Source organism: Eptesicus fuscus, chromosome 22, assembly GCF_027574615.1.
Source record: "Eptesicus fuscus isolate TK198812 chromosome 22, DD_ASM_mEF_20220401, whole genome shotgun sequence".
NCBI lineage: Eukaryota > Metazoa > Chordata > Mammalia > Chiroptera > Vespertilionidae > Eptesicus > Eptesicus fuscus.
In genome coordinates, this window is record NC_072494.1 from 17,081,446 (window position 1) to 17,091,538 (window position 10,093).

Sequence of the window (10,093 nt, forward strand, 5' to 3'; positions counted from 1 at the left end):
GCAGGCCGACACTCTATCCACTGAGCCAAACCGGTTTCAGCTGACTGGCTTATTTCACTTAGCATAAAGTTCTCCAGTTCCATCCATGCTGTTGCAAATGGTAAGAATTCCTTCTTTTTTATAGCAGCGTAGTATTCCATTGTGTAGATGTACCATAGTTTTCTAATTCACTCATCTGCTGGTGGGCACTTAGGCTGTTTCCAAATCTTAGCTAATGTAAATTGTGCTGCTATGAACATAGGGGTGCATATATCCTTTCTGATTGGTATTTCTGTTTTATTAGGATATAGTCCTAGAAGTAGTATTACTGGGTCAAATGGCAGTTCCATTTTTAAATTTTTGAGGAAACTCCATACTGTTCTCCACAGTGGCTGCACCAGTCTGCATTCCCACCAGCATTGAAGGAGAGTTCCTTTTTCTCCGCATCCTCGCCAGCACTTGTCCTTTGTTGATTTGTTGATGATAGCCATTCTGACAGGTGTGAGGTGGTACCTCATTGTTGTTTTGATTTACATCTCTTGGATGATTAGTGACACACACACATGGAAACGCATGATATCAACATAACCTAATGAGACAATGAAGGGCAAGAGACTTAAGGATGGAGTTTTATATATTTTCTCAGTAATAAAAAAAAGTTTTTGCTTTTTGATGTGGTTCTGTCTTTTTAATGTTCTTCTTATTTACTAAAATCTTCCAATAGTCACATCAAGATGGCCTAATCTAAAAGTTCTTATTTTTAAAAACCTGATGTGTACTTTTGCTCAGAATTCTCTTCTGACTTTGCTCTAGAAATCTTTTATTTGACTTCACAGATCACCACCAAATAGAATGCATTTATTCATTAAGTATTTTTCCTTCTATCTAACTTTTAAACTTTCTCCTAGAAAGAAAAAGCAGGTGTTTTTTTGTTTTGTTTTTACCCCCCAGATATATAAATGTATCTTCCAGGCACCGAAGCCGGGTTGGCTCAGTGGATAGAGCATCAGCCTGTGGACTGAAGGATCTCAGGTTCGATTCTGGTCAAGGGCACATACTTTGGTTGCAGGCTTGATCCCTAACCCTAGTCCGGGCTCCTGTGGGAGGCAACCAATTGATGTGTCTCTCTCATATCGATGGTTCTCTCTCTGTGTCTCTTCCCCTCCCTTCTACTCTCTCCAAAAATTAATGGAAAAATATCCTCGGGTGAGGATTACCCCCCCCCCCCAAAAAAAAGTATCTTCCTTGAGATTTCAGAAAAATTAGCTTCTCATTCTATCCCTCCCCAAGATGTATGGTAGTAGGAGGGCCAAGAACCACTTAAGAACAACCACATCTACTACAACTATCCTGTTTCTATTAGTCCATGGTTTATTGGGTGCTAGAGAAGGTACGTGACTTCCTTTCAGTTAAAGAACTGCTGGACCACAAGGAGCCTCATCTGAATTGGAGGCAGATAGAGATCCCCAAACTTGAGCTCGGTGTAGTAACCGAATGGGTGGGATGAGCATATCAAGAAAAAGATGAACATAGAATTTTCATGGTTAGAGGAGAGGCAGACACTGCTAGTTGTTCACTAAAATCTGTTCTCCTTATACAGCATAAATGACTGGATTTTCTAATCTGGATCTACTTAGACTGTTACATAAGAGATAAGTAAACTGCTATTTTGTTTGTACTATTGAATGTTTAATTTTGCTTTTTACAGCAATTTTCCAACCCTAATAAGTTGCGGGGATGGGACTGCCCAATAGGAACTGTATTTCCCAGTTCCCCTTGCAGCCATGTATACCCATATGATTAAGTTCTCACTGAGGAGTGTAAGAAGAGGTGACATAGGCAAGTCCTACCTAACCGGTTTAAAGGTAATGGTTTATCCTAGAGTTCTACTCTTTCTCTTTTCCTGTAGCCTGAAATAGTGATATCCAGAGATAACTTTGGAAATCACATATTGGGTCCTGAAATGACTGGATTTTCTAATCTGGATCTACTTAGACTGTTACATAAGAGATCAGTAAACTGCTATTTTGTTTGTACTATTGAATGTTTAATTTTGCTTTTTACAGCAATTTTCCAACCCTAATAAGTATTAATATTATGTAATTTTAATATTCTTTGTACCTATAACTTTTTTTGCTTAGTCCTAGGTTCTCTTGGACTTAAAATTTTTTTCTTTCAATTATAGTTGACATTCAATACTATATTTGTTTCAGGTATATAGCATAGTGTTTATTTGTTTTTTCAGCATAGTGTTTAGGCAGTTATACAACTTATGAAGTGATCCCCTAAGAAGTCTAGTACCATACATAGTTATTATAATATTAACTATATTCCCTATGCTGCCAATTTTTACTCTTAATCCACTTACCTTTTTCAACCTCCAACCCCTTCCAATATGGTAATCATCAGTCTTATTTAAAAACTAGAGGCCCATGCATGAAATTTGTGCATGGGGGTGTGTCCCTCAGCCCAGCCTGCACCCTCTCCAATTTGGCATCCCTCTCACAATCCAGTACTGCTGGCTCCCAACTGCTCACCTGCCTGCCTTCCTGATTGCCCCTAACCACATCTGCCTGCCTAACTGATCACCCCCTAACCACTCCCCTGCCAGCCTGTTTGCCCCTAACTGCCCTCCCCTGCATGCCTAGTCACCCATAACTGCCCTCCCCTGCAGGCCTGGTCACCCCCAACTGCTCTCCCCTGCAGGCCTGGGTCCCCCCTAACTGCCCTCCCCTGCATGCTTGATCGCCCCCAACTGCCCTCCCTTTTAGGCCTGGTCCCTGCCAACTGCCCTTCCATGCTGGCCATCTTGTGGCAGCCATCTTGTGTCCACATGGGAGCAGCCATCTTGTGTGTTGGCGTGATGGTCAGTTTGCATATTACTCTTTTATTAGCTAGGATAGAGGCCTGGTACACGGGTGGGGGCCGGCTGGTTTACCCTGAAGGGTGTCCTGGATCACGGTGGGAGTGCTCCTTGGGGCATGGGGCAGCCTGGGCGAGGGGCCTGTGGTGATTTGCAGGCCGGCCACTTCCCCCCGGCGACCCAAGCAGAGGCCCTGGTATCTGGGACTTATTTATCTTCTATAATTGAAACTTTGTAGCCTTGAGCGGAGCCAAGCCTCGTGCTTGCTCTGTAATTGCAGCCATATTTGTTGGGATTTATTTATCTTCTATAGTTGAAACTTTGTAGCCTTAAGCGGAGGCCTGGGCCAGCCAGGGTGTGCGGAAATCTTGGCTTCCTCCATTGCCAGGGGAACCCAAGCCTCCTGCTCTCTCTGTGGCTGCAGCCATTTTGGTTGGGTTAATTTGCATACTTGCTCCTGATTGGCTGGTGGGCATGGCTTGTGGGTGTAGCGGAGTGATGGTTAATTTGCATACTGCTCTTTTATTAGATAGGATTGGCAGAGGACCTGAGTAAACATTTCCAATGGACACATGAAAAGATGCTCAATGTCAATAATCAGAGAAATGTAAATCAAAACCACAATGAGCCCTAACCAATTTGGCTCAGTGGATAGAGCCCTCGGCCTGCAGACTTAAAGGTCCCAGGTTTGATTCTGGTCAAGGGCATGTACCTTGGTTGCGGGCACATACCCAGTGGGGAGTGTGCAGGAGGCAGCTGATTGATGTTTCTCTCTCATCAATGTTTCTAACTCTCTATCCCTTTCCCTTCCTTTCTGTAAAAAATCAATAAAATATATTTTTTAAAAAACACACAATGAGATATTACCTCACACCTGTCAGAATGGCTATAAAAAAAGAATGAACTCTAACCATTTGTGAAAACATGAATGGACCTAGATGGTATTTTGCTAAATGAAAAAAGTCAGACAAAGGCAAATACCATATGGTTCACCTATATGTGGAATCTGCAAAATAAAATAAATGAACAAACAGAAACAAACTCATAGGTACAGTGGACCTGTAACTTTTATTTTTTGGACCTGTAACTTTTAAAAGACTGGTATATTTCATAAAAGCTTTCAGTTACACATGTGAACCTATACTATAATAGTCTCTTTTAAAAATAAAATTCTGAAGAGAGTATCTTAACATAATCATTTTACAGATCAGAATTTTAACTTATAAATGAGTTATTTGTAAATTGGAATATATGAGTGTACAAGAGATGTCTAGCTATAGGAAAAGTGGGAAATCCTATATAATAAAAGGCTAATATGGCTTTGGGGTCTTGCCAACCAGAGGAGGAGAGAGATCTTAGGCTCAGAGCCCGTGGGAGCAAGATCACATTGTTTAGCAATATTTCATTGTAGACTAAGTCAATAGAAACATTTAGCTTCATGGTTTTCTTATTGAGATGTCCTGCTCCGTCTGTGGAAATATGTCACAAAAGTTAACTGGCAAACTCAAAAGCTTGGGATTAGCTAGGTGGATTCCTGGCAGGCGTGGCTTAGTAGATGAGTGCTGACCTATGAACCAGGAGGTCAGGGTTTGATCCCCAGTCACGGTACATGTCCAGGCTGCGTGTTCTGTCCCCAGTGTGGAGCGTGCAGGAGGCAGCCAATCAATGATTCTCTCTCATCATTGATGTTTCTATCTGTCTCTCCCTCTCCTTTTCTCTCTGAAATCAATAAAAATATATTTTTTAAAAACAGAAAGAATAAAATTGGGTGTTTACTAACTTGCTGGCAAGGCATATTGATAGTCAAAAGGCATTAGTTAAGAAAAATAAACAGAACTGTGGGCAAATCTTGGTGCACAGCTGATAGTTTACAATCTTGGATTTTGTCCTCCAAGATTATTTGATAATATCCTAGTGTTAAAACATTACCTTTGGTATAAGAGGGAGTGGCAATTTTCTGATGAGACTGAGTAAGAGTCCTATAAAGCAGACTTACTTTGTTGATATATTTAAAGGGGCACTCTTTTTAAAATATATTTCCCTGGTTTTCTGCATTTTAAATTAATGTGTGATTTAATGCTAAAAATGTATAATTATGTCAAATGTCAAAATACGGTTTTTCCTTTTTTTGGGAGAAAAAAACTCAACTCTCTTTCATTCCAGTACAGTGATTTCTCCACCACAGGGCACTGACCTAATCCTCACCTGAACCCAAAGGTCTAAGTTCATGTACTCAAAAAGAGGTTTGTACAAATTTTCACCCATGGCCACAGCTTTTACTCAAGTTCCCTATCTAACCTACTGCTAGTAGATGTTGCCAGCTGGAATCCTCCTTTTACCCACCAGGTCAGGGACATAATGGATAGCAAACACACTTGTTCGCCAATCTGTGCTTCCTCATGCTTGCTTTGGTGGGACTGGCAGAGACGAAGGCCTATCATTAGCCTGATCTGATTACCGTTAATCTTATTCAGTTGCTGTTGCCAGGTGTGTACCCTCTCAGTGAAGTTATAAAATAAAGAATTAATATTAACACCATGATTATATAACCTGGACAAAGAATGAAAAGGAGTTGGGGTTAGACGCTCTTCTGGCAGCTAACACTGGCTCACTGGAAAAATTGGACGAGTTGCCTACACTTTTGGTGCCTTGGTTTGTCCAACCCTGAAATGTCCTCTCTGTACAGTGAGGTTATAATAGTCAGGTCTGAACTTCAGAATTGCTCAACAGACACCGCATTCAAACATTCAACAATCCTTACTGAGTGCATACTATGTGCCAGTCCCTGTTTAGGTACAAATTCAACCTATCCTAACAGTGAAATTACTATATTTTACTTCCTGTGTTCTCTGTCTCAGTGGTGGTATCAATATCCACCCAGTTATCCAAAGCTCTGCTAGTCAATCTCAACATTTCTCTTTCTCTCAGCCCTATATCCAATCAGTGACAAGTCCCCTCAAGTGCACCTTCACCAATTGAAAAGTCTATTACTCCCTTGCTAACTCTGCCTCAATGTCTATACCCTTCCAGTCTCTTCCTTGAACACTCTTCTTCCTGATTATCATTCAGATCTTAGCTCAAATGTCATTTTCTTAGTGTCATGTTTTTCAACTCATCAAGAACTGCATCCCAGCCCTGTTCTTAAGCTCATCACACTGTTTTATTATCTTATTAGCACTAATACTAATACTGATAACTTATTTTTTAGCCCCTTCCTTTTTGTCTGTCCCCATCACTAGAATCTAACCTCCATAAATGCAGGGACCTTACCTGCCCTGTTCACTTCTGTTCTAGACACTGGATATATGGTCAATGTAATCACTCTCTGCTGTATTCATCTAGCAAAAATCCAACCCTGGTAAGATCCAGTTCTTTAACTATTCCCCTCCTGCAACTAACACACACCATGCTGACTGGTCTCATGACCATAAACTTCAAGTGTCCCTTGCTGCCATATTTCTCTAATCATTTTTTTTTGTTAGTATATTTTATTGATTTTTTACAGAGAGGAAGAGAGAGCTAGAAACATCAATGAGAGAGAAACATCGATCAGCTGCCTCCTGCACACCCCCTACCGGGGATGTGCCCGCAACCAATGTACATGCCCTTGACCGGAATCAAACCTGGGACGCTTTAGTCCCCAGGCTGACGCTCCATCCAGTGAGCCAAACCGGCTAGGGCATGACCTTGTTTCTTATTTCACTTAGACAACTAAAACAACGAGAAGAGATCTTCCACATACTCACACTCACCACCAACTCTGTCCTCTACATGTTCTAGTGCATGACTATCTGTACTCCTACCTAGGCCAACCCCACCACATTGCCACACCTTGGCCACACCTTGGCCATTGCCCACATTGGCCACACCTCTCAAGGGCAGCACTCCTGCAGCATCAGTTTTTCTCTCTACTGGATTGTTTGTATAAGCATTCAACATGCTCTAATATCAATGATGTGGAAACCAAATAATTCTCCTGTTAGTACATGCAGACCCAGGGAAAATTCCCAAGAATGTAAAAACTACCTCCATAAGCAGAGGGCGTGGAAAAACTGAGGAAAGAGGCCGGCCACTCCAGTTTCATAAGTGGTAGAGTTTATGAAGGGAAACTTACATATGAGGTGTGTCTTGGGTGGCCTACAAGACAAAACGGGTCTCTGTACCATTTGATAGGCATCAAAGAATTATAGAAGGTAAAAAGGGGGGATAGTAATGGTACCATATTCAGGAAATCACATGCTTGATCTGGTCAGGACAATGACCAGGGACCAGCACGTAGAGGGAGACAGGGGAGACGCAGAATGAATATCAATTATGATCAGACAGCTTCTAAGCGGGGTGTTTGTGTGTTAAGCAATCTCTCTTCTGGCCTGGGTCCAGCTGACAGGTCTGGCAGCAGTCACATCTGTCCTCCAGACCTCCCATTAGCTCTATATCCCCTTTCAGTTACTGCTCCCAGTATGCTGCTCCCTTTTATAGCAAAACTCTTTGAAAGAGTTGTGAGACATTCTGCCTCTAATTTCTTTCTTCCTATTCTCTTTTTAAAATCCATTCCTATCAGGCTTTTTATTCCACAATATACAGAAATTATTCTTGTTGAGGTCATGAATGACCACCACATTACCCAACCCAGTGGTTATTTCTCTACCCTATCTTTATATTTGACACAGACAATCCACTCTGCTGGGGTTCTTTTCCCAGCCTGACAAAGGGTTCTGCATTCTGGAGAAAGGGGCTGATGCGTAGATCCAAGAAGGAGTCCAAAGACGAAAGATAATTTTGAAAGGCATTGGGGGTCAGAGGAGCTTCAGCTAAAGGAACTGAAGACTCTCCTCCTTCACTCAGGACCCTGCTTTTATTCACATGATTTATCCTAAGGCAAGGTGGAAATATACACTTCAAAGGGTAAGATATCAAAGGGTAGAATACAGAAGCATTATCAGTTTGGGGAATAGCCTACAGCTGTTCGGGTGTTTGGTCAACAGGAGGCAATAAAATGCCCTGAGCTGTCTGGCAGCTAACAATCCTATTCAGGTTTGGGGGAAGTGCCCTTTAGCCTTAGCCATTTCCAACAACTACATATGTGGCTCACCCTTGTTGAGCCTCCCAAGTCCCATCAACCTTTTGACGGAACTCTTGTAATTATTACATGCTGGAATTGGTTCCCTTCTTTTTGTAACTCCTCATCGTTTGGCTTCAGGGACACCACACTCTTGCTTCTCATATTATCACATAAGCTGCTCTTAGTCTCTTCTGCTGGTTCTTCCTCATCTTCTTGACTTCTAAATATTATTTTAGTGTCCAAGGCTTTGTCTCTTCTTTTTTTTTTTATATATATTTTATTGATTTTTTACAGAGAGGAAGAGAGAGGGATAGAGAGTTAGAAACTCGATGAGAGAGAAACCTCGATCGGCTGCCTCTTGCACACCCCTCACTGGGGATGTGCCCGCAACCAAGGTACATGCCCTTGACCAGAATCGAACCCGGGACCCTTCAGTCCGCAGGCCGACGCTCTATCCACTGAGCCAAACCGGTTTTGGCAAGGCTTTGTCTCTTCTATAATTCCTGTCCTCACTTAGGGTATACCATCTAGCACCAAGGTGTAAGGTCCATCCTATAATCATGACTTCCATATTTATATATTTTCCCCCTGAACTTCAAATTAATCTATTTGATTATTCACCATCTCCACTTGGATATCTAATAACTTTTTTATGCTACTCTGTCCAAAAATGAATTCTTGATGTTCCTCAAAACTCCTCATTCTCAGTCTTCCCCCATCCATAAATGGAAACTATTCTACTATTTGCTCAGGTCAAATCCCTGAAATCATCCTTTATTTCTCTACTTCTCTCAGATGCTCAATTAGGGTATCTTACAGGTTCTTCCTTAGCAATATATCTAATATCTGACCACTACTCAAACCTCCACTCCACCATGTTGGCCCAACAACTATCATCTCTTGCCCAGACTCCCACAGTAGTCTTCTACAGGGTCTCCCTGCTTTTACCTTGACCCTTTCTATATACTCTTTTCATACAGCATCCAAATAAAACTCTTGAGGCATCATCTCTCTAACTGACTTGGAGTTTCTCAGCTACTTCTCTTAGTTGTATTTTATTTTTATTTATTAATTTTAAAAATATGTTTTTATTGAATTTAGAGAGAGGAAGAGAGAGAGAGAGAGACAGAGATAGACATCAATGATGAGAGAGAATCACCAATCGGCTGCCTCCTGCATGCTCCCTACTGGGGATCAAGCCCGCAACCCAGGCATGTGCCCTGACTGGGAATTGAACCGTGATCCTCTGGTTCATGGGTCGACACTCAAACACTGAGCCAGACTGACCGGGCACTTAGCTGTATTTTAGATGCCAGACTCAATATACCAACAGAACACTTAGCTTACAGCTAGGGCCCCATCTCTAGTATAATGCTAAAACAAATGTATGATATGTTGATAATAATAAACACCCATTTGTTTGAGTGGCGGGCGGTTAATATTGGTGCTTTAGTAGATGTCTACCCACAAAGTCTTGAGAGGAGAAAGTAAGTCCAATTCAGACACCTGGACTCATAATCCATTTACAACAGCCACTTAGGACAGAAGCCCCTCAAGAGAAGCCAGCAAAGGATATAAATCTATCTTAAGGTTTTGAGAAAACACCCAAGTAGGAAATCAATGTAGCCCTATTATATGACTCTGTTTCTCTTTCTTCTTAACATTGATCACTACTTGGTTTTCATTTGTTTATTGCCTGTCTCCTCCTTTTTGAAATATAAGCTTAATCTGGTTTACTTAAATTAAGGTTGTGACTAGTGGCCTCTCTCTCCAGTGCTGAAAGAGCACGTGGCACACGGTAGGTGCTTGATCAGTATTTACAAAATGACTCAAGACACAAAATTAGCTTCACAAAACAGTGCTTTGTTTTTGAGGTTTTAGAAATCAACCCAAAGTCATTTCTTTTGTAGCTCACAACTAATTTCTCCCTTTTATTTTGAGGGTAGGTGAGGATGGGGTGAAGTGCAACTTTAGTCTGAGTTTACTGAAGACAGAAGCATCAAGATTAATGTAAGTGAGAATAGTATTCTAATTTCATTATCCAGAGAATATCATGGTTCCTGTTCCAGCTTTGCCAATTACACTCACAGTTTCCTCATCTGTAATGTGGGGACAATTATAGGGTTATTATGCGGGTTAAATGAGAAAATAAACACATGTTAAGGCCTTAGGGCAGAGCCTCTAACTGC